Source organism: Myotis yumanensis, unplaced genomic scaffold (genome assembly GCF_028538775.1).
Source record: "Myotis yumanensis isolate MYYU_CA2020_CCGP unplaced genomic scaffold, mMyoYum1.0.hap1 SCAF_20, whole genome shotgun sequence".
NCBI lineage: Eukaryota > Metazoa > Chordata > Mammalia > Chiroptera > Vespertilionidae > Myotis > Myotis yumanensis.
The window spans coordinates 2,836,271-2,861,529 of record NW_027223771.1 but is presented as its reverse complement, the minus strand read 5'-3'; the positions used below and the strand labels follow the sequence as shown (position 1 = coordinate 2,861,529).

At 49.6% G+C, this 25,259-nt stretch overlaps 1 long non-coding RNA gene across 1 annotated transcript in view; it reads right to left on the bottom strand.

Annotated features, from left to right (window-relative positions):
* Positions 1-25,259, bottom strand: part of LOC138998445 (uncharacterized) — a 269,512-nt gene that overhangs the window by 201,839 nt on the left and 42,414 nt on the right. The window lies entirely within an intron of this gene.

Here is a 25,259-nt window from a genome sequence, read left to right as displayed (position 1 = left end):
AAAAAAAAAAAAATCCCAGAACCACTTTGCCATAAGTGGACATCATTTAGTGCTCAATTACAATGAAATTCCACTGCAAGTATAGATGGCATGCAGAACGCCTGCCTTAACACCAGGAGAATCGGGCACGACTGATGTTATTGCAACGAAGAGCGGATGAATATTACGTATCTCACTTAAACATGCCGTGTTCTTGGGCGCAGGCCCAGCCATCCCCTTGCTCCTGTCCTGGCCATTTCTGGGCACTTTCCACAGGGCAGGAGTGAGACACAACTTCTGTTTATACTGACTTGTCATCTAGCTTAGAGCTGCATAGCTGATTCATGAAGACACATCCTAAATAATAAAAGGCTAATATGCAAATTGACTGAACGGCAGAATGACTGGTCGCTATGATGTGCACTGACCACCAGGGGGCAAATGCTCAATGCAGGCGCTGCCCCCGATGGTCAGTGCACTCCCACAGGGGGAGCGGCACTCAGCCAGAAGCCAGGCTCATGGCTGGTGAGTGCAGCGGCCTAAGCCATCAGTCGGACATCCCCCGAGGGCTCCCAGACTGTGAGAGGGCACAGGCCAGGCTGAGGGACACCCGGCCCCCCCGCCTGCCGCCCCCAAGTGCACGAATTTCATGCACCGGGCCTCTAGTTGTATAATATTAAAATCACAGAAGCTCCACCGCCACCACGAAAAAGCAGTTCATTTTCCAAAGGGCTATAGATCTATGTAACGGGGGAGATGTGTGAAAGGAGGTAATTTTAGACTAAGCACTAAAGACATTTTAATAGCTCCAACATGGATTGAACTTAGTGGAGCGAAGAATTCTCAGTTGAAGAATTAGGACCGGCCCCATCCAAACCCGGGGGCTGTTAATGACTCAGGAGTGGGCTGTGCAGGCCAAAGGAGTTTCCTGTTAACATCCTGCTGCAACACGGGTTACTGGAGCCGGAAATGAACTCCTCCTGGGGTCACTTTCTATGCTAATCAAGAAAATAAAGTGCTTCCTGTGTAGGAATACGTGCAAATATAAGACTCAATTCCCACTGTAAAATTTGGGGCCATAAAGAATAGGTGAGCCCATAAAATTTGGCTCAGTGGCTAGAGCTTCGGCCTGCGGGCTGAAGGATCCCGGGTTCGATTCCAGTCAAGGGCACATGTCCAGGTTGCAGGCTCAGTCCCCAGTAGGGGGCGTGCAGGAGGCAGCCGATCCATGATTCTCTCTCATCATTGATGTTTCTATCTCCCTCTCCCTTCCTCTCTGAAATCAATAATTTTTTTAAAAAAGAATAGATGAAAGCCCTGGTCTGCTTGCTACTTGTCATGCTTTGTGGGCAGGGGCAGCAGTACATTCGCCTGAGCCCAGGGTCACGTGCCTTCCCAGCAGGGGATCCAGATGTAGGTCCCCGCCCACGCACTGGCGGACTGACCGCAGAAACTCTCGGACCGTCAGCATCATCATCGCCAAATGGCCATACAACCGCCTAGCGTTGCCCTGTGGATTCGATGAGACGCAGCCTGTGGACGCTCCTGGGACAAGGGTCCTCCTCTCAGGGGGCCATGGCCAGGCAGCCTGGTCCACACTCCTCAGCTGTGGGCTGCAGGCGCCTGCCCTGTCGGGTTCCACCACTGCCTCGACATACACAGAAAGCGCGCCAGCCCCCACCGCCATGGAGGGCTACACCCTTTCCTAGTCGGAGAGTGAGACTCATCGCACATCACCTGTACACAGACACCTCCCTTCCAGTTCCCCACTAGGGTTTTGACTCAGCATGTCCCCAGCTGGCCAGCCCCCTGCCTGGGGCTTTTCCCCCAGGACCCAAGGCCTCCTCTGGACTAGGAGGAGTAACTAGAAAAGTTGACAGAAACTACAGGAAGTCTGTGCGTCTGTAATAAACCTGTCTACCCGCTGGGGAGGAGAGGGGATTAGATTGGATGCCAGAGGTTACACACTGGCATGCTGAGGGCGGTCTGTCTCACTGAATCGTGCCTCTATTTTGAAATACGGAAACGTCCCGTTTTTAAAACTCTGGATTGGGGGCTCATCTTCTAAAACTCGAAGTTCTGGCCCTAGCCGGTGTGGCTCAGTGGATAGAGCGTCAGCCTGCAGAATGAAGGGTCTCAGGTTCGATTCCGGTCAAGGGCACATGCCCGGGTTGCAGGCTCAATCCCCAGTAGGGAGCGTGCAGGAGGCAGCCGATCCATGAGTCTCTCTCATCATTGAAGTTTCTATCTCTCTCTCTCCCTCTGCCTTCCTCTCTGAAACCAATAAAAATCTATTTTTAAAAAAATAAAAACCTGAAGTTCTGGTTTCCAGGTGAGTCTGTCCCTCTCAATGGGTCCCTTCCCCCGCTCCCGCCCCGACTGTCTGTGCCATCTCAGGACGCCCCTGAGGCCTCCGAAGTTGGCCCATAATCTCCCCCCAAACACGGGTCCGATTCCTGTCGTCACTCACAGAAACTTGGTTACTTTGGCGAATATTAATCCCCGCCCGACCCTCCGGGCTCAGCGATGCAAAATGAAGCCACATCCGTGGGAATGTGACAAGGGAAAACCACCGTGCTAAACAATGAAATATGTGTTAAGTCCCCAAAGAACTTCATTACCTGAAGGACACATTATCCCCTTCTCTTCCCATGAGTCAGCACGGGCAGCAGTCACTCCTAATTGGTTGAAAGCTGGAGTATGAAATATTGGGATGCCACCGTTTGTGATGACACAGCTGTATTCCTGCGGGGACCCGGGCTGAGACGAATCTGCGTGGCGGGAGACAGGTGGGGACAAAGGGTGCAGGTGGACGTGGGTTGTAAATACGCCATCACTTCACAAATAATGGGGCCTTTCTCCCTACAGGTTTCCGGCGCTTCGTCACTAATTAACTGTTGAAATTACAACAGGAGAAATAGCGTGGGGTGGCTCTTCGGAATCGGGGCATAAATGGAAATATTTCGAACCGTTAACTGCAATTCGTTTGAAAAACACACGCCTGTTTTGGGAGCCGTGAGCTGCAGGCATCTGAGCGGAGAAGGGGGTAGATTTAAGGACAATATTATCAGCTAATGGTGACATTCGTTTTCCTTTAGGCCATGAGGGGGTTGAGGGAGGGGGTGCAATCCAGGGCAGTAATTTTCCAGTTTAGAAAACTGAAGAGCCTCTTAAACAAAATAGTGCATTCCCTGTGATAAGCATCGCAGTCAAAATCGCACCCCGCTGAGCGGGCAGGCTGCTGCCAAAGGCAGGAAATCAACAGGCACATCGCTTGGAATTCTTGGGTGATTCACACCATAGAGCGGTCCCTGAATCATTTATGGTCTCCGTTCTCCCGGCGTGCGAGGGGGAGGCACTCATTCTGGATCGTGGCTTTCGACGAGGGTGAGCTATCCTTCCACGAAAAGTAGCAAGAAACTTCTGGGACCACGAGAGTCGTGGGCACTTGAGGTGCTTGGCCATCTTCCCGCCGCGACTGACGGCGCCCAGACTCACCTCCTCACCACAGCTCACAGGGTCCCGGCGGACCTCGGACCTCGTGGGCAGCTGTTATATGAGTGCATTCTTCCTGTGTGTTCACCCCAAAACCTGCCTCTCAACAACATCCCCTGTGGTTCTGCGCTGCTTTAGGATAACACGAGAAAGTGTCTTCTGTGTCCCTTCCACATGTCTCCTAAAGATCAAATGACTAGCCCGGCCGGTGTGGCTCAGTGGTTGAGCATCGGCCCATGAGCCAGGAGGTCACAGGTTCGATTCCCGGTCAGAGCACATGCCCAGGTTGCGGGCTCAATCCCCAGTAGGGGGCGTGCAGGCGGCAGCCGATCAATGATTCTGTCTCATCATTGATGTTTCTATCTTTCCCTTCCTCTCCCTTCCTCTCTGAAATTAAGAAAAAATATATATATTTTTAAATATATTTTATTGATTTTTTACAGAGAGGAAGGGAGAGGGATAGAGAGTTAGAAACATCAATGAGAGAGAGAAACATCGATCAGCTGCCTCCTGCACACCCCCCACTGGGTATGTGCCCACAACCAAGGTACATGCCCTTGACCGGAATCGAACCTGGGACCCTTGAGTCCGCAGGCTGACGCTCTATCCACTGAGCCAAACCGGTTAGGGCAAGAAAAAACATATTTAAAAAAAGGTCAAATGACTAGCCTACTTCACCCTTCACGTTGGTGTGTTACTCACCCAGCCTCATTGTGTGTTCCCTACCCTCCCCGTGCCCACGGACTGCAGCCAGGCTGGCCGATCCCCACCCCTCACTCCAGGCCTCGGCGCACATGCTATCGCCTCCCTGGGACATGCTGCTCAAAAGCTTTCCTGGAAAAAAAATCAGGCTCAATAGCAGAGACCTTGGTTTGAGAGGTGGGGTAACAGATCCCTTTCTTTTTTTCTTTTTCTTTCCCTTTTTCTTAAATATATTTTTATTGATTTCAGAGAGGAAGAGACAGGGAGAGAGAGCGAGAAACATCAATGATGAGAGAGAATCACGGATCGACTGCCTCCTGCACGCCCCACACTGGGGATCGAGCCCGCAACCCGGGCATGTGCCCTTGACCCGAATCAAACCATGACCTCCTGGTTCATAGGTTGACGCTCAACCACTGAGCCATGCCAGCCGGGCGACAGATCCTTTATTTCCCAATACTCCACGGACTATCATCAGCTGTACAACCTCAGAAAATGGATGGCTCTCTCTGAGCCGCAATGCCCACATCTGTACAATGGGAGAAACATCCAAAGCCTCCTGGGAGGGCTAACTAGGTACTGGGTTTTTATTTTTATTTATTTACTAAATTTATTTATTTACGAAATTTGTGCATGGGTAGGGTCCCTAGGCCTAGTAGGCAGTCAAGGCCAATCAGGGCCTTCCGGCTGCCAGCCAGGGCCTTCCTTTGTTCCGGGCCGCCCCCTGGTGGTCAGAGCATGTCATAGTGAGCAATCGATTTCCCCGTCAAACTCGCGTGGGGACAATTTGCATATTAGGCTTTTATATATATAGATTTTTGGTATTGTGTTTTTAAATACCTGCCTTTACAGAATTTGTGCCTGCCTTCTTTATTCTACAGCAAATCACCCAACAAGGGGCAGTCTTTCAGTAAGACTGGCTTTCATTTCTATGGCAATGGTCCCTGTCCCTTTTCTCAACAGTTTGGCCTCCCCCATCAGATATGTTCTGAGACATTGTAATGACACATCAACATTCCCATCTCAGGAAGAACCATCCCCCCACATAAGGCCAGGAATATGCTCCTGTTACAAGAGCTTTTTGTTTTGTTTTGTTTTGAAGAAACAAGAAAAATAAATCCTTAGGAGCAAGCATGTCTTCTATATTTTAAACTAGAGGCCTGGTGCCTGACATTCGTGCACAGTCGAGGGGTCCCTCAGCTCGGCCTGCACCCTCTCACAGGGAGTGGGCCTAAGCCGTCAGGTGGACATCCCCCAAGGGGTCCTTAGCTCTGCAGCGGAGGCAGGAGAGGCTCCTGCCACTGCCTCACCAGCCATGAGCCAGCTTCCGGCTGAGCGGCACTCCTCCTGTGGGAGCACACTGACCACCAGGGGGCAGCTTCTGCATTGAGCATCTGCCCCCTGGTGGTCAGTGCGTGTCATAGCGACTGGTCATTTGATTTGCATATTAGCCTTTTATTATATAGGATCTCCTAATCCTTGACTAACAGCAGTGTGACTCCAATTGCTTTTTCTTTCTCGTGTTTTGCATCCACCGTGTGGGTCCACTGTTTGAGCATAACTTCCGATAAACGTGGGCCAGCAAAAAGGCATCTCTGGACCCTTATACCCCAGCTGTGAACTTTAGACTTAATCCTCAAGGACACTCTTGTCTGGTGAGGTTGACTTCACATTAAATTCTCTCGAGGGATCGGCAGAATGGTCAAGGCGAGAGAGCGAGACAGACAAGAGTCTGCCTTTCATAAATTAATAAGCATCACTGACCATCTTTCTTGACCCTTCAAACTCTGAAATTAATCTAAGTAGACCCCGAAGACCCGCCGGCCCACCCCAGAGCCTTGCAAGTTCACTTAAGCCATCCAATTTCCCTAAAGTTTTATAAGCCGGCTTTCACGGCAGGCCCTCTGTGCTTACTGCTGGTGACAGAGAGCGTCAGGGCAGCCGGTGAACCCTGCTGACCTATGACCCCAATATGGTCGAGCGCTGTTATCCAGGGAAATATCAGAACCAAGGCTTGTATATTACTGGGAGGTCCTGGCCTCTGAAAAAAGCCCTTGTACACCCTTCACGATATGTCAGCGAAATAGACAGTTAACACCCTGAGACAGTCCATTGACCATGGTCCGAAAATGTCATTTATTTAACCACTTTTCAACCCTCCCTGCCCTTCCACGGGGTGTGTATTCCCCAAAGAAAGAAGCCAACAAATGTTCATGCCCCCAGTTCTTTCTCAAGTGCTAGCGGGTATGGTATTGCTGTGGGAAGCAGGGAACACCTTGTCCTCTTCCTCCTCAATGAATGGGCTGCGTTTCTGTTGTTGTTCATCCTCCCCCAAGGATATTTTTCCATTGATTTTTAGGGAGAGTAGAAGAGAGAGGGAGAGACAGAGAGAAGCATGGTTGTGAGAGAAACACATGGACTGGTTGCCTCTTTCACAAGCCCCAAACAGGGCCCGGGCCAGGGAGGAGCCTGCAACCGAGGTTCATGCCCTTGACCGGAATTGAACCCGGGACCTTTTGGTCCACAGACCGATGCTCTATCCACTGAGCCAACCGGCTAGGGCTGGGCTGCATGATTAAACAGCTAGGCCAGTGGTTCTCAACCTTCCTAATGCCGCGACCCTTTAATACGGTTCCTCATGTGGTTGTGACCTCCAACCATAAAATATTTTTGTTGCTACTTCATAACTGTCATGTTGCTACTGTTATGAATCGTCATGTAAATATCTGATAGGCAGGATGTATTTTCATGGTTCCAAATTGAACATAATTAAAGCATAGCGATTCATCACCAAAACAATATGTAATTGTATATGTGTTTTCCGATGGTCTTAGGCGACCCCTGTGAAAGGGTCGTCGACCCCCAGGTTGAGAACCGCTAAGCTAGGCCCATGTCTTTTCTACCTTGCACCCACCGCGTGAGTGTCCTTCCCAGCCAGCATTTTCAGGAGGCAGGCTGGACTCACAGTCCCCCCTCACCTACTCGAATTAATCATGTCCCTGCTTCAACAGGAACCCCTCCCGGGCATGCGATCGCCGACCCTGTGCATGGAATTTTATGTCACTTTAAAAAATTTTTCACTTCAGTCATGTGTAGATTTTCATTACTCAGATGCTCTACCAGGCATGGAAGGATGAGCTATAATTATTGTGATCATCAGAGGGTAAGTTTTTAGGGTGTGTGTTTTTTTTCTATTACAGATGGTCAAAGTACTAAAAAAATATCTTACTGGTAGAGCAAAAATGAGTATGCAAGGAACTTCACCTGTAAAAAAAATACACCCCTTTCTTTCTGGGTGATAAGAGAGTAAACTTGAAGACTTCTGGAGTCCTTTAAATGTCAGGATTCTCTCCTTTATATTTATTTAGTTAGTTAGTTATTTAGTTAGTTACTCCTTGTCCAGGGAAATTTTTCCATTGATTTTTAGGGAGAGTGGAAGAGAGAGGGAAAGACAGAGAAACATCAATGGGAGAGAAACATGATCGATCGGTTGCCTCCTGCACACACCCCGACTGGACCCAGGGACCAGGCCTATAACCAAGGTATGTGCTCTTGACTGGAATCGAACCCAGGACCCTTTGGTCCGCAGGCCAATGCTCTATCCACTGAGCCACACCGGCTAGGGCTCCCCTTTATTTTTTATTTCATTCTTTTCCCCCCTCAGTCACTGTGCCCTGAGCCATTCAAATGTTCCCACCTGTTCGAGTGCCAGTTCCCGAGGCCTGGCAGACTGCGGGAACCGCTCATAACCTTCAGGCCCTGGCATCACGCTGGATCTGAGCTAACCTGCCCAGAATGGGATCCAAAAGCCAGAACTGCCGAGGGGACTCCGCAGAAGATCAAAGGTCCTGCTCCCCCCTCTGCGGCCCCCATCATCTTATTTTTGGCCAAAAGTAAATCGTATCAATTTGACATTTTATTGGGGAGCAGGCACTAGTTCATGTTTCTCCAAGGGACCTGTCTGGACCAGTGTAACAGCTGTCTTGCTTCAGGCATTTTCTGAAGAGATTATGGCCTTTGGATGCCAAAGATGACACCTGGGAGTGGGGCACGGGCTGACCCCAGAGGGAAGGGAGAGGTGGCGGGCGTGGCGTCCGGCTCCAAGCGCCCAGATGTAACAGCAGAACAAGGTCATGCCCTCATCCTGGCTTATCCTGAAGCCAGAACAATGTCTGGCATATAACAGGGCCTCAGCATCCGCTCAATGAAGGAATGAACGGCCAAGTGAATGGTTCATTCTCGAAGAAGAGTTCCTTCACTGTTAGACCTGAGCCGTCTGTTTGTCACAGAAGACCAGCACTCACCCCCACATTTTCTCCCTTTCCCGCATTTTGACAAATGAAAGAAAAATGTTTTGCTACACAATTTCACACACACACACACACACACACACACGTGCACGGATTTATCTGCTTTGAAATGACAGTAGATGCCTGTGGAAGCCCCTGGGGTCTAGAAGGATATTGATCGCTTCCATGGCAGGAGCCAGCGCCCTTTCTTTAGGGGAAACTTTATGTACTGAGCAGATGTGTGTTTTGGGCACACACTAGAGGCCCAGTGCATGAATTTGTGCATGGGTGGGGTCCCTCGGCCTGGCCGGCAATCAGGGCCACGGCAGGTTGGCCAGTGGTGGGGGGGGGGGAGGGGTCCCCGTGGGAGGTTGGCTGTGGGAGCACACTGACCACCAAGGGGCAACTCCTGCATTGAGCATCTGCCCCCTGGTGGTCAGTGTGCATCATAGCAACCAGTCGACCAGTCATTCGGTTGCTTGGGCTTTTATATAGATAGATATTTTATTTCAGAGAGGAAGAGAGAGATAGAAACATCAATGATAAGAGAGAATCATTGATTAGCTGCCTCCTGCATGCCCTCTACTGGGAATCGAGCCTGCAACCCGGGCATGTGCCCTTGACCGGAATCCAACCTGGGACCCTTCAGTCCACAGGCCGATGCTCTACCCACTGAGCAACACCAGCTAGGGCAAGCAGAATGTGTTTTGAAGAGAGGTGGGCGCAAGCAAGAGCCAGCACCATCCCCTGGTCTTTTGTGTCTCCTTTTCTCCCCCCGAACTGTCTGTCTTCCAGTTCCTTCTAAATTTGCGGAGGAGTCAGGAAAACGCTGTGAATCCAGCTCCTAACAAGCCCCTGGGTGAGAGGTTCCCAGTGATTTCCTTGTCCCTCCTAAGGCCCAAAATACTGAGTTCAACTGTCAACACAAAGGAGAGGTAGACATCATTTGTAAATTAGTGAGCATTCTAAAAGAAGGCTAGTCTTACTTCTAATGGAGAAAGATTCACAAATCAGGAGAGTCCCTTGGGAAAAGTTTGGGGATGCTACCATGTTTAAGCATCAACGTCATCATTACCATCTGAGAGCTATTTCACTCTAGACCAGCGGTTCTCAACCTGTGGGTCGCGACCCCCATTGGCAGTCGAACGACCCTTTCACAAGGGTCACCTAAGACCATCCCGCATATCAGATATTTTACATTACGATTCATAACAGTAGCAACATTACAGTTATGAAGTAGCAACAAAAATAATTTTATGGTTGGGTCACGACATGAGGAACTGTATTTAAAGGGCCAGAAGGTTGAGAACCACTGTTCTAGACGAAATGGTGTCAGTTCCCAAGGTTATGTCTAGAGACGATGGGGCCACAGCCTCCTTTGGCAGATACAGAATCCACTGATAGGAGCCAGACACTGAGAGCTGGGCCCTCGGCCTTCCTCCGTACTGTTACCCTGGCTGGTGTTAGCCACGGACACATTCCCTCGATGGGAAAAGGACCCTCAGACCTGTCAGAAGTCGCTTGCACATAACCAAGAGCAGAGTCCTTGTGGGTCAGGTGGATCCTGATTTGAATCCCAGTTTCTCCTTTACTAGCTAAGTTTCAATGTCTGCATACGGATCTCTCACTTGTGAGTCATAAGAAGAGGATCAACTGGTATTAGAATATCTATTCCATTATATGACTTATACTAGAGGTCCGATGCATGAAATTCATGCAAGCATAGGCCTTCCTTCCCCTGGCTGCCAGTACCAGCTTCCCTCTGGCATCTGGGACCTGCCCAGGTTTCACTCCGGCCCCAGCTTCGTCAGGAAGGATGTACAGAATGATGTCAGGAATGACATCCGGTCTAATTAGCATATTACCCTTTTATTATTATAGATACTAAATAAAGGCCATTAAATCCAAAAGTAATCCTGAAATTTTTATACCCATTAGTTTTATCCAACACATCTTGAAAATCCCAGTAGTCCACAGAACATTTCTGTTATTTTTCAAAAGAATACTGTTCGTTGCTATCTTACACAACTTCTCCTTGTCTGAATTTGGAACATCCTAACTTTTTCAACATGCTGTTTCTAACACTTTCAACAAATTTTCTAATTAAATGAAAAATCTTGTGTTCTGAGGTTTGGTGAAATATCTATAAGGAACCTTTAAAATACCAGTTTTCACCCAAATGTTTCCAAATCCAAGGAAGAAAGTGAAAAAAAGCCATCATCTAAGTGTTTTTATTTCTTTATTCCAAAGACTGAATTCTCTCCCAGCATTTCTGCTTTAAAATAAGCAACTGTGATATGCCACTAATGGTCTGGAGAAGAAGAACCAAAAAACAGTTTCATCATCTCTAAGGACTGGCATAACTAGAAACAAAGAAAACTTGATGTTCAACCTTGTAGGAGGACATCCTCTTGAAAACAGGATGTTTTCAGGCCCCAGTGCATGAATTCGTGCACCAGTGGGGTCCCTCGGCCTGGCCTGCGGGATTGGGCCAAAACCAGCTCTCCAACATCCCCCAAGAGGTTCTGGATTGCGAGTGGGCATAGGACAGGCTGAGGGACCCCACCGGTGCATGATTGGGGCTGAGGAGGGATGCGGGAGGTTGGACAGCTGGGGAGACCCCGTGGGATGGCTCCAGGGCATGTCCGGCCCATCTCGCTCAGTCCCGATCAGCCAGATCCCAGCAGCAAGCTAACCTACCAGTCAGAACATCTGCCCCCTGCTGGTCAGTGCACATCATAGTGACTGGTCAACCGGTCGACTGTCTGCCCCCTGGTGGTCAGTGCACATCATAGCGAGCGGTTGAGCGGCCTTAGCATGTCATTAGCATATTACACTTTGATTGGTTGAACGGACGACTGGACCACTGGACACCTGGCATATTAGGCTTTTATTATATAGGATGCTAGAGTATTATACTTTATCAAAAACAATATTATTATAACTAGAAACTGGAAGGAAAGGGGGGAAACTTTCTCTCTCCTTCTCTCCCTCTCTCTCTCTCTCTCTCTCTCTCTCTCACACACACACACACACACACACACACTGTAAACAGCTTTACTGCCTGATTCTTCTGGCTGCCCCCGAAACACTAACGATTCTTTTAGACATCATGCTTTTCTCTAGAAACTGTTCTTAAGTATTTGACACATGCTAATGCTTATTTGCTCACACGGACAGATGATAAAATGAAGGAATCAGCAGCCAATTAATTTAACAGAGAAACCCGGAAATACTAATTCTTACACTGTGTAGGATGTCAGAGTCTCTACATGCACTTCTGGCTGACTTGCATTCTCTGATACAATCGCTTCCCGTTGGCTGGGGTCACACGTTAATATTAAAGCGCATTCTGCCCCCTCAGCCTGGAGAAGTTGGAAATTCACTGATGCAGGCAGCATCTCTACCTGAAAACTGGTAGGATACTCCTCCTCCCTTCCCATCTGGCCCCGGTGTGGCCACAGGGCTGAGCTCAAGAGGAGAGGAGAAATAAAGATGGTGCCGGGAAACAAGCAGATGCCCTACGCTCTTGACCCATATCCTCCATTCTTCCCCCACCCCATCTGGCAGTGGGTGCAGGAAGAGACCAGTGGACAGAGAGTGATGCTGGGCCTGGGGTGGGGGGAGGGGGGAGGACACACCTGTTTGGGTCCTGACTCGCCATGCAGCCCGGCACAGGGAGCATGCCCAGCCCTGCCGTATATCACATCTCGGTTTTAGTTCTGCTTTGATGGAGTCTTCTGCCCTCATCTTTATGCCAACATCTCGTAAAATTGAATTTATAACCCAAGAAAATGAAAATCAATCACTGAATGCGAAACCTCGCTTGACTACACTATTCTAGTCTACTTAACTTAATGCGCACCATATTTTCATGAGAAAAACCAGACTACGTATTAAAATGACGTACAGATCTAAAGGGCATTAAAATACAGTGCGGCATTGGATTTGTTTTATTTCAGCTTCCCAGTTGGAATTTGTTTTTCACTGGAAAAGGAAGAAAAATCTTATAGACATACATCCTATATAATAAAAGCCTAATATGCTAAGTCTCCGGTCAACCGGTCGGCCTTTCAACCAATCAAAGTGTAATATGCTAATGATATGCTAAGGCCGCTCGACCACTTGCTGTGACATGCACTGACCACCAGGGGGCAGACAGCCTACCAGTTGCTATTATGTGCACTGACCACCAGGGGGCAGACGCTCCGAACAGTAGGTTAGCTTGCTGCTGGGGTCTGGCCAATTGGGACTGAGCGAGATGGGCTGGACACGCCCTGGAGCCCTCCCACAGTCCATTCCCAGCTGGCCAACTTCCCATGTCCCTCCCCAGCCCTGATAGTGCACCAGTGGGGTCCCTGGGCCTGATCTGCATCTTCTCCCAATCCAGGACCCCTCAGGGGGATGTCGGAGAGCCCATTTCGGCCGGATCCCACAGGCCAGGCTAAGGGACCCCACTGGTGCACAATTTCGTACACCAGGCCTCTAGTATATACTAGTATATACATATATATGCACACATATACACTTGTATACATATACATGCTTATCACATGCACATCTCAAAACACATGAAAACTTTAAAGACCTAGAAAGCAGTGTGATGGAATCTCACACCATCCCACCCCATCCTGACTCATTCCTTTGTCCAGCGCATCCACACTGCACATGCTCCCCTCCCATTAGCCGCCTAGTAGCCTTCTAGGTCATCAGATCCATCGTCCTGGTATCACAGTGCTTGTGTGCAAATGGCCCTTATTTGACCCTACAATGGCCCCAAAGCTCAAGAGGAGTGATGCTGGCCATTCGGATCTTCCACAGAGATGCCGTAAAGGGCTTCCTTTGAGTGAACAGGTGGGTACAATATAATACAGTATTTTGAGAGAGAGACCACTTACCATAACCTTTATCCTATATAATACAAGGCTAATATGCAAATTGTCCCCTCGGGAGTTCGACCCCTTGCTACGACGTGCACTGACCACTAGGGGGTAGCGCGGAATGAAGGAAGGCCCCAGCTGGCAGCCAGGGGAAGGAAGGCCCCCATCAGCCCTGATTGCCGGCCAGGCCTAGGGACCCTACCCGTGCATGAATTTCGTGCACCGGGCCTCTAGTTACAATATAATGTTGTAACTATTCTATTTTATTACTAGTTATTGATGTTAATACCTTACTGTGCCAATATATAAATTAAGTTTTATCACAGATATGTACGGACAGGAAAGAACACAGTATATGCAGGGTTTGGTTATATCCATGAGGGTCTTGGAACATATCCCCCATGGATAAGCGGGGCCACTGTCGTCTATTTTCTGGAACAATAATTAGAGAACCCTGAATTGCTTGAGGTGTTGACAGAAATGGGAGCATCTGACCACTGAGTCAGTATTTTGATGTCCCCAAAGCCATCAGGGACGTCATCCAGGCCACCTGTGCTCTCAGCCAAGAATCAGACAGGATGATGGGAAGTAATCTATACTAATAAACAGGTAATATGCTAATTAGACCGGATAGACTGGACATCTTCCAGATGTCCTTCTGGACAAAGCCATGGTGGCAGGGGCAGACGCAGAGTAGGTTAGGGGCAATCAGGCAGGCAGGCATAGAGGTTAGGGGCGATCAGGCTGGCAGGGGAGAGCAGTTAGGAGCGATCAGGCAGGCAAGGGAGCAATTAGGGGCATCAGGCAGGCAGGTGGAGGTGGTTAGGGGCGATCAGGCAGGCAAGCAGGTGAGCAGATAGGAGCCAGCAGTCCCAGATTGCGAGAGGGATGTCTGACTGCCGACAATCGGACATCCCCCGAGGGGTTCCGAATTGGAGAGGGTGCAGGCCAGACTGTGGGGCCCCCCACCCCTGTGCACAAATTTTGTGCACTGGGCCTCTAGTGTTTCTCATAAGCTCCCTGGGAAACGGTCTGGGTAGGGATGCAAACAGCCTGGTGTGGACTCCCGCACACTGCAGGGGCGTGGCCACAGCCACAGCCGGCTCCGGATGGCCGCACGGCCACCTCTCCCATCTGCACCCTCACAGATGACGAGAGAGGAGACACCGGCTGATGCCAATACAATGAGGAGGGTTCCAGGGGGTTTCAACACAGACCCGATGTGTGTCCGAGAGGGGACACAGCGGCCTGTCCCAGGGCTCCACGGGGCTCAACGCACTTATCAACCCAGAACGAGCCCGAGGAGACACACAGCAAAGCCGAGGAGAGCTGGGAGAGAGAGTAGATACGTCAGGGGACAGAATCCAAAATCCCAAAACAAACACCCACTCAGACTGTCCTCACTGAATGCGAAGAGGTTAAAAATGTGCATAAACACAGAAATCTCCGCTGGAACATGGGAAGTTGGGTCACAATCCCAGGAAGTAGGAGAAGGAACGGGGTTTCCCTGAGGCCTGGGAGGGTTTGGACTCAACACAGCCTCCTGGGAACCCTACAAAAACCAAAGCTTTGAGGACATCCACGTGAGAGGCCTGGTGGCAGAAGCCTGGAACGTTCTTCTGAAAGCACGGGAACTATCCTTGCAGGCTCCCTCACCACTTTTGCACCAGAAGTCATATTCCTATTTTTTTAAAATATATTTTTAATTGATTTTATGGATTTCAGAGAGGAAGGGAGAAGGAGAGAGAGACAGACACATCAATGATGAGAGAGAATCATAGATCGGCTGCCTCCTGCACGCCCCCTCCTGGGCATCAAGCCTGCAACCCGGGCATGTGCCCGGACCGGGCATCAAACCATGACTTCCTGGTTCATAGGTCGATAGACAACCACTGATCCACACCGGCCGGGCCCTATTTCAATCTTAGAGCTACATCCCCTCCAGAAATCAGCGTTTTCCTCTCCCCAGAACGCCAGCCTCCACTTAAACCCTCGAGATGTTAATCTCTCAGCTTTGCCTTGCAGGCCAAGCTCGGGGCCAGCCTTCCTAAAAGCCCTCGCACCTGACCCGGGATATTTCCTCACTCTCTCCCCTCCCTCTCTCTCTCTCTCTCTCTCTGACGTGTTAAAAGGCGACCGTCTGCTCTAAGACCCATTTCTCTTTTTTTCCCCCCACCAAGGACTTTCATGCCCATTTGTAACAGCCCCTAATATGCGCCTGCATTCGATTTTCCTGGCCCAGCTTGAAATCCTCTCATTCTAATTACCGGTTCAGTTTTCTTCTATCCCTCCCTGGAGATGTCTCAATTAGTGTACTTTTTCATCCTGCCTGTCACCTCTGAGCCGCAAGGTGGGCCCACCCCCAATCGAAACCACGCGGAAAATAAATGAGGAGCCGTTCTGGGCGGCCGGGCCGAAGGTTGCGGTTCCTTTACAAACTAGCGCACCTTTAATTGATGATAAATGGCCGGGAAAGTAGCCTTATTAATCCGGCATCCCCGATTCGGTCGCCGTACGCTGTCCCTTCATCACTCAAAGGTACAGGGGAGGCCGGCCGGGCTTGGTCCCGGGCGCAGAACTTCCATTCAGAGAAAGAGAGCGTGCAGCTCATTAACATCGTTCTGGTCGACGTCGGAAATTAACTCCCCTCCTCCTTAAGACCACAGCGAAAAGTGCCATTTGTCTTTTAGGTAATTATGCCTGGAGGTAATTACACCCTATTGCGCATGCAGCGTACAGTTAAGTGAAGGTACGGCTTTCTCCCCGGTCCCATGACCCTTCCCCTTCCAGCCCCGAGATCAGACGGGGCACCATGACAGGCGGCTGCCACCACCGTGTGTTTCCTGCATCGGTGAGAGCTGTGGTGCCGTGGAGCCTCCCTAAAAAGCAGCAACTGTGCGGCGTTGACTCCTGCGCTGCCCCGCAATCCAGGGTCCTTCCCGAGCCCCTAGGAATGTACAGGGTTTCCACTTCAAATGCACCCTTTTGCAAAGCTGATTCACCCTAAACGTTTACCAAAGGGTGAATTCGCTTTGCAAAAGGGTGCGTTTGAAGTGCAAGAGCGGTGGAAACACACAGAGGGCACATGGGACTTCAAACCATTGCCCACCCACTAAGATCCGCTTTGGTCTACAAGGAACGCGTCAAGGAGGAGGCCCAAGAGGTCCCCAGCCCCCTTGCTCCGCGACTGCAGCCACATTCACTCTCTAACTGAAGCCACATGTGACCTCTTCCTGTCGCCTTCACTCTCTTCTATTGCAATGAACTTTTAAAATATATATATGCTAGTGGCCCAGTACACGAAATTTGTGCAGGGAGGGGGGGGGGGGTGTCCCTCAGCCCAGCTGCACTCTCTCGCAATCCGGGACCGCTGGCTCCTAACTGCTCACCTGCCTGCCTGCCTGATCGCCCCTAACCACTCTGCCTGTTATGGGTTGGCTCAACGAGTTAGACCACAGACTCCGAATTTAAATTTGAAAGCCTTTTTATTAAGCTGGCCAGCTGACCACAGCCCGTACCTTCCCCCTCTGGGAAGCCTCGCGGCATGTGGCAAAGAGCAAGTGTGCATTATGATTTTTATAGCAAAACAGTGTTACCTTAGAAGCTCACAGAAAGTTCATAAGCACAAAGGGGGGGTAAACAGAGTCACACCTGACTGGTCTAAGACAATCTAGCAATTTTTCTTCCATGGTTCCTAACCCTGCAACTCCCCTCCATTCGACAGTCCCTCCTCCCAGCACATACACAATCCTCATATCCTGGCAACACAATCCTTCTCCATAAGTCAGTCCCCTCTCCCAGCACATTCTGTAACATTCTGTAACCCTTCCATGCCGCAGTCCCTCCCCCTAGCACATGCCTACCGGCCTGCTTGACCCCAACTGACCACCCCCCGCCGTGCTTCTCAGCCCCAACTGCCCCCCCAGCCAGCCTGCTTGCCCCCAAGTGCCCCCCTGCCAGCCTGCTCGCCCCCAACTGCCCCCCCCCAGCCAGCCTGCTTGCCCCCCCTGCCGGCCTGATTACCCCCAACTGCCCTCCCCTCCTGGCCTGATTGCCCCTAACCACCTCTATCTCAGCCCCACCACCATGGCTTTGTCCAGAAGGGCGTCCAGAAGGCCTCCTAGAAAGTCTCCAGGTCTAATTAGCATATTACCCTTTAATTAGTATAGATTATTAGTATAGATATATTTTGTATTGATTTCAGTGAGGAAGGGAGAGGGAGGGGGAGATAGAAACATCGATGATGAGAGGGAATCACTAATCGGCTGCCTCCTGCACGCCCCCCACTGGGGATCAAGCCCGCAACCCAGGCACGTGCCTTTGACTAGTATCGAACCCGGGACCCTTTGGTCCGAAGCCTGACACTCTATCCACTGAGCCAAGCTGGCTAGGGCTAGGACTCAGTGGTGGCGAACCTTCTGAGCTCGGCGTGTCAGCATTTTGAAAAACCCTAACTTAACTCTGGTGCCGTGTCACATATAGAAATTGTTTGATATTTGCAACCATAGTAAGACAAAAACTTATACTTTTGATATTTATTTTATATATTTAAATGCCATTTAACAAAGAAAAATCAACCAAAAAAATGAGTTTGCGTGTCATAGGTTCGCCATCACTGGGCTAGGTCATCATTGATGTTTCTGTCTCTCCCTCTCCCTTCCTCTCTGAAATCAATAAGCTATACTTTAAAATAAATAAATAAAAATAAACGCTGCTCTGAAGCCACGCTGCAGCCCCGAGGTAGCATGCTTCCGGCCCTGACTCCCAGCCTGCCCAGCGCAGCGCTTCCCATAAAGAAACGCAGAATTAAAAAGTAATCACCTCCCGTCGCTCCGCGGCTGGAGAACCGCCCGTACAGCCCTCTCGTGAAGCGATTTGGCAACGGGCGCTGAGAGCCATAAAAATACTGACTGTGAAACTTTCATGAAGAAGCGATCTTAAATTCAGAAAAAAACATTCAACACCGTGTAATCACATTACATAAAACAGCAGTGACAAAAGGGAAAAGAACCTAAGTGTTTAAAACTGGAGGATGTTCAAATTAATAAGCGGCCCAATTCATTTGACGGATTAGTGTGTGGCCGTTAAAAGGGGATGGTTAGGGAGACTGCGCAAGATCTGAACAACTGGTTATGGTTATTAGGTTTAAAAATTCAGAATGTGAATCAAAGAAAATAAACGTGGCCACAAAAGCCACCCTGAAATGCCAACAGTGACTGGGTTAACAGGAAGAGATGAGGGTTTATCATTTCCTTTTCTCTGTTTTTCAAATTTTCTGCAATGCATTTATATTCTTTCTAATAAAAAAATATGCATTAATCTGGTATGAAAAAGAAAAATAGTAACTCTTGTAAACGCGAGCCTATCAAATGGCCCGGCCAGCATGCCTCAGTGGTTGAGTGTTGACCTATGAACCGGGAGGTCACGGTTCGATTCCCGGACAGGGCACATGCCTGGGTTTCGGGCTTGATCCCCAGTAGGGGGCGTGCAGGGGGCAGCCGATCCATGATTCTCTCTCATCATTAATGTATCTCTCTCTCTTCCTCTTCTTTCCTCTCCGAAATCAATAAAAATATTTTTTAAAAATAAATAAACCGAGAAAGGCTCCCTCGGGAACTCTTACCATGCAAAGGGTTCATCGGGTCCTTCGAATGCGATCGACCTCCTACCATCGCCAGGAGGCAGAGTCTTGCGGCAAAGGCACAGGCTCTGAATCCAGGCAGACCTGTGTTCAGAGGCGCTACCTGTATGACTTTGGGCAAGTTACTGAACCTCGCTGAGCCTCGGTTTGTCATCTGTAAAATGGGCACAATATCCACTGCAACGTTTCGAGGAGGAGACTGAACACGACAGGCACTGATCTGTCACAGAGCCAGGGACACGGCGGGGCAATAAAAGGCAGCTCTCGACATTGCCCACCCTGTGCTAAATCTTTTTTTTTTTCTTTCTTCTCTTTCCTTTCAGAAAACAGAAGGGAAGACTGAGATGAGACTTTTCCAACTGCAGCACCTCTGGCTTTCGGGGCCTGACCATTCTTCAACCTGGGGGACGGGGGAGAGAGGGAGGCCAGGCTGTCTGTCCTGGGCATTCCAGGCTGTCCCCTCTGGGGACATCGGAACTCAGAGGTTCCTGTTCTTGGATTCCCACGCAGGACGGCTGAGCCTAATTATTCTAAGAAGCGTTACCGTCACCCACTGCACGGGGAAATATCAGTACAAATGGTGTCAAGCTTTGCAAATGCTGCTGGCATGAGAGAGGAAAATCAATTCTTTTTTATGACTGCTTCCCACTTACCTCCCTCCTCTTTTCCTCTTTTCGCCTAATTGGCCAAAAAAGAAATGAAAACGAGCCCACTTTTTCAGGCTGCTCAGTCGTGATGACTTTCTGGCGATTCCCTGCTTTTTTGAGGGCTTTTCCCAGACTTGACCCTGATCATTCTTTAGGTCCTTCTGGAATACATTTCTGCTCACAGAGCTCTAACTATTGGGGTCAGGGGGGGGGGTGTTGTTTGTTTTTTATTTGTTTTCCTAGGAGTCCTTCTTAGGAAACTCCTCACAGTCACTTGCATCTGGGAGAGAGACTTTGTCTGAAGATCGACTGTCCCTTCACCTCAGGCCCAGGGCGTTCCGCTCCCAGACCCCCGTCCAGTTCCACATGGCGTAAGAGTGAGCCCTTTCCCCGTGACTCTCTCCCGGAACTGGGGGTTCTCGGAGATGAGTTTCCCCGCAGGCCCCTCGGAGTCTCAGAGCCACGGACGAGTCTGACACGTGGAAAGGACGCACAAGTGGTGAAACAAACAAATGATCACACGGAGAGAGCGCCTAGATTCTTTATTGGAAACGGAAGCCATTTACAAACAACAATGCCCGGGTTGCGGGCTTGATCCCCAGTGTGGGGTGTGCAGGAGGCAGCCCGTCAATGAATCTCATCATTGATGTTTCTCTCTCTCTCCCTCTCCCTGCCTCTCTGAAATCAATAAAAAAATATATTTTTAAAAACGTACTTATAACAACAGTGTATAAAGTTACATCATAAAGCTACTGCAAACCAGCATATAGGACAGGATCCCCTATGTGGAAATCCGTTTTATGTTTCTAGGCATTTTCAGAGAAAGGAGAATGCATGTTACCAGTAGGAGAATGTATGTTACCTGTAGTTTCTCTCAATGACTCCAGAACAGCGGTTCTCAACCTGTGGGTCTCGACCCCTTTGGGGGTCGAACGACCCTTTCACAGGGGTCGCCTAAGACCATCGGAAAACACATAGATAATGACATATTGTTTTTGTGATGAATCACTATGCTTTAATGATGTTCCATTTGTAACAATGAAATTGGGGGTCACCACAACATGAGGAACTGTATTAAAGGGTCACGGCATTAGGAAGGTTGAGAACCACTGCTCTAGAACCTCACGGCTAAAAATGCAGGTTCCAGAGCCAGACTGACGCCATCCCTCCTGAAGGTATTTAACGGGAGAAGTTATTTGATCTCCCTGTGCCTCAGTTTCCTCCTATGAGCATGTGGTTGGTAGTGGTTCCCACTCCATGGAAGGTTTCATTCATGTGCTAAGAGTCAATGGATCTAGATAAGAGTATGGCGCCTACCCAGAAGCCCCTGCAAATGTTACCTATTGTTATGAATTATCATTATAATTAGGGGTGGATGACGGGCGATTTCAAGTCTCCGCTTCATTCTTCTTTATAATTTCTACCTAAAACTGTACGACTCATAATCATGACGAAACGAAATAATGTTCTAACCCCCTGCAGCCGACGAGATGAATTCAATGAGGAGATCAGTGAGAACGACTTGGCGGTAATGGACACAATCCGCTACTGCTTGAACGAAATCAAATAAAATGCGGTCCGCTCCCGATTCTACAGCAGGCAGGGCCATTTGTCTGCGGCTAATCGCGCCTTCCCGTTTTTACTGGCCTCATTAAGCACGGGATTCAGCATCGTACGTTACAGCTCTGTCTCGCTGCTCTTTGCTTTCTCTCCTGCAGTCAACAGCTCAGCAAGAGTCTTGTAAACGGATTCCCCTAATGATATTTCCAGTGGCGGGAAGTGCGAATCGATGATACAGGGAACTCGGGGGCGAGGCCGGTGGCTCTAACTCAGAGGGGGCCACCGTGAGGCCAACACACGCGGTTAGGACCCAAGGCTGAAAATGGCGTTCTGTGTGCCGTTTGGGCCCCTCCTGGGCACCTCAGTGCCCTCTGTCCGAGCCATCGGGTCCTCGTCCGCCTGTCCACACGTAACAGGGCCTGGAGGTGAGGGGTCCTTAACTCAGTGCTCCATGGAGATACAAGGTGTTTTTTTTCTTTAAATATATTTTATTGATTTTTTTTTACAGAGAGGAAGGGAGAGGGATAGAGAGTTAGAAACATCTATGCAAGAGAAACATGGATCAGCTGCCTCCTGCACACCCCCTACTGGGGATGTGCCCGCAACCAAGGTTCATGCCCTTGACAGGAATCGAACCTGGGACCCTTCAGTCCGCAGGCCAACGCTCTATCCCCTGAGCCAAACTGGTTAGGGCTAAGTTTTTTTTTTAATGTATTGATTTCAGAGCGGAAGGGAGAGGGAAAGAGAGACAGAAACATCAAATGATGAGACGGAATCATGGATCGGCTGCCTCCTGCACGCCCCACACTGGGGATCGAGCCTGCAACCTGGGCGTGTGCCCTGACCGGGAATCGAACTGCGACCCCCTGGTTCGTAAGTCGATGCTCAACCACTGAGCCACACAGGCTGGGGGGAGGTACAAGTTTTATGGGGAATGGCTGACCCCATAACCCGTGACAAGGGTCTACGCTACTTATGCACAGAAATGTTATGACAGTTGTGTTGTAATGTGCGCTCTCCAGTGATTGTCTAAAATCAGCTCTCCATCTCCCTCGTTTCCTTTGCCCTAGGGCAGTGATGGCAGAGGTGACACACGAACTCAGTTTTTTGGTTGATTTATTTTTGTTAAATGGCATTTAAATATATAAAATAAATATCAAAAATATAAGTTTTTGTCTTACTATGGTTGCAAATATCAAAAAATTTCTATATGTGACACGGCACCAGAGTTAAGTTAGGGCTTTTCAAAATGCTGACACGCCGAGCTCAAAAGGTTCGCCATCACTGCCCTAGGAGCTGTGTCGGTAAACATATCGCTTCGAGAGATGTCTGAGACTTCCCTGCCTACGATTTCTTCTAGGATTTTTATGGTTTCTCGACTTACATTTAAGTCTTTGATGCATTTTGAGTTTATTCTTGTGTACGGTATAAACTGGTGGTCTAGTTTCATTTTTTTTGCATGTATCTGTCCAATTTTCCTTACGCCATTTATTGAAGAGACTGTCTTGACTCCATTGTATGCTCTTGCCTCCTTTGTCAGCTATGAATTGAGTTTAATGGCTTGGGTCGATTTCTGGGGTCTCAGTTCTATTCCATTGATCCATGTCCCTGTTCATGTGCCAGTACCAGGCTGTTTTGATGATGGTGGCTTTGCAGTATAACCTGCTATCTGATATTCTGATTCCTCCAACTTTGATCTTCTTTCTCAAGACTGCTGCAGCCGTTCAGGGACTTTTTTGGTTCCATATAAATTTTTGGAGTATTTGTTCTAGGTCTGTGAGGTATGCCGTTAGATCCCTGGAGAGAGGAAGTGGTTGCTTCTCATTTCAGAGCCAGTGCTACCGGGTTTTCCGTCTCTGTATCATCCACAATCAACATCCCGCTCAAAAAGGAGTCTGCAAAGCTCTGCTCCCCTCCTTCCCAGGTGTTCTGCTCCCGGGAGAAGTTCCACGATGGTACTCCGGTCCGTCCATCTCTCTCTGGTGTAAGAGGCTTGCCCATCGCCTAGGCCCCCGGGGTTGGTCTCTGTGCTGTGGAGACAGGGAGGCGCCCAAGGCTCCGAGTGATGGACACTCCACACTCTCCTCGGAGTCACCGTGCACCTCCTCCAGGCTGCAGCCATCTTGCAGGATTAGCTACCCTCCCCCGAAGAGCTGGGCTGCAGCATCGCTCTTGAAAAGCAACAGGGAGCAGGAGAAACATCTCCCCAAGGGGCAAGGGCTCTTGAGACAAAGAGACTCACTGGACCTTGGATTCCTGCGTTTGGTGACTGGTCATTCACGTGAGCCAAGTCATTTATACAAGGACTATGGTCATGGCCACACCTGTGTCTGTGGTGCTGCTTGAAATGATACATGTGAGAGCCCAGTGCCTGGCTGTGGTGGACATTCTAAAGAAACATATTGTTGCCCTGGCTGGTTTGGCCCTGTGGATAGAGCGTCAGCCTGGGGACTGAAGGGTTCCCGGTTCGATTCCGGTCAACGGCACATGCCCGTGTTGCGGGCTCAATCCCCAGTGTGGTGTGTGCAGGAGGCGGCCAATCGATGATTCTCTCTCATCATTAATGTTTCTATCTATCTCTCCCTCTCCCTTCCTCTCTGAAATCAATAAAATTATATTTTAAAAAAATGTCTTATTCTTCTCAGCTCCTTCCGAGTCAGCTTCTCACCATGAGGTTGCATGTAAGAGTGTAATCGTTGTGAACAACTCAGCTACAAGGAACAGATAACCTATCGGCGGCTTACACTCATAGGGCTCACTTGTCCCCTGTAATAAAAAGGCCTAGAAGCAAGTCACTCCTGAGGTTGACGTGTTTGAACCCAGGTCTCTCCTTTTCTCCCGGCCTTGCCCTCATGGTTGCAAGATAGCTGCGTGAGTTCCGGGCATCACATCCGCATCCACTGTCTCTTTTGATAGAAAAAAAAAAAAGGCTTTCCCAGAAACACCCAACAGAGGACTCTTTCTTACATTATATTGACCAGCCCTGTGTCACGTGGGCACCCACGGCATTAAGAGAGGTTGAGAAGTCACGTGCTTACTTCATGTCTCCGTGAAGTCTCTGTACTTGTAGGGATCAAGGCCTGGGAATAGCTGTCAGGCCAGGCAACCTACAAGGTCTTCCCAGAGGATCGGACACTTTCACATGAGAACTACCCAAGTCCATGGTAAGTGAAATAAAAACAAACCCGTAAATAACAAACATCTCAAAACCAAGCAGGCAAGGTTTACCACCAACCATGACGCTTTGTCAGTTCTTGTCCTGGCTACATATTAGAATCGCCCGGGAGACCTTGTAAAAGGCACCCACAGCCCTAGCCAGTTTGGCTCAGTGGATAGAGCGTCAGCCTGTGGACTGAAGGGCCCTGGGTTCAATTCTGGTCGAGGGCACATGCTCGATCCCCTGTGGGGGGCGTGCAGGAGGCAGCCAATTAATGACTCTCTCATCATTGATGTTTCTATCTCTCTCTCCTTCTCTCTTTATCTCTGAAATCAATACAAATAAATGAATGAGCAAATGAATAAATGAGTGAGTGAATGAATGAATGAATGAATGAAATGCTCCCATACCTGGGTCTCTTAGACCAACAAACCTGGGGCCTGAGGATTGTTAACTCAATGAAAGCTCAGGACCACTAGGTTAGACGTCCAAGGACAGTGCGCAGGTAGAACCACCAGAGGGCGCAAGAGATCACCGAGCCCTGAGGCTGCAGCAGAACAGTGACGAGGTCCCGGGCTTCCCATTCACCCGAGGCCACTACTGACGGCATAAAGGGCACCGTAACCTCCATCAATGCATCCACCTCCCAGGAACCCTCACTCGGTCTCACCGACGCCTGGCCATGGGGAGGACACTGCATTGCTATCGGTGTTGCATTGCGATCTGGTCCTTCCGGTAATTTGGTAAATTAATCCCGGAGAGGCTCAGATCTGCCATGAGCTGGCCCTGCAGCAGGGCTGCAAACGGCAGGCATCCTGCCCCCGTGCCTTCCCTCCCTCACCCAGTCACACCCGCCACAGCCTGTCCTGGGCCACCCCTGGGTGACAGGTGGCTCTCCTCTCTCTTCAG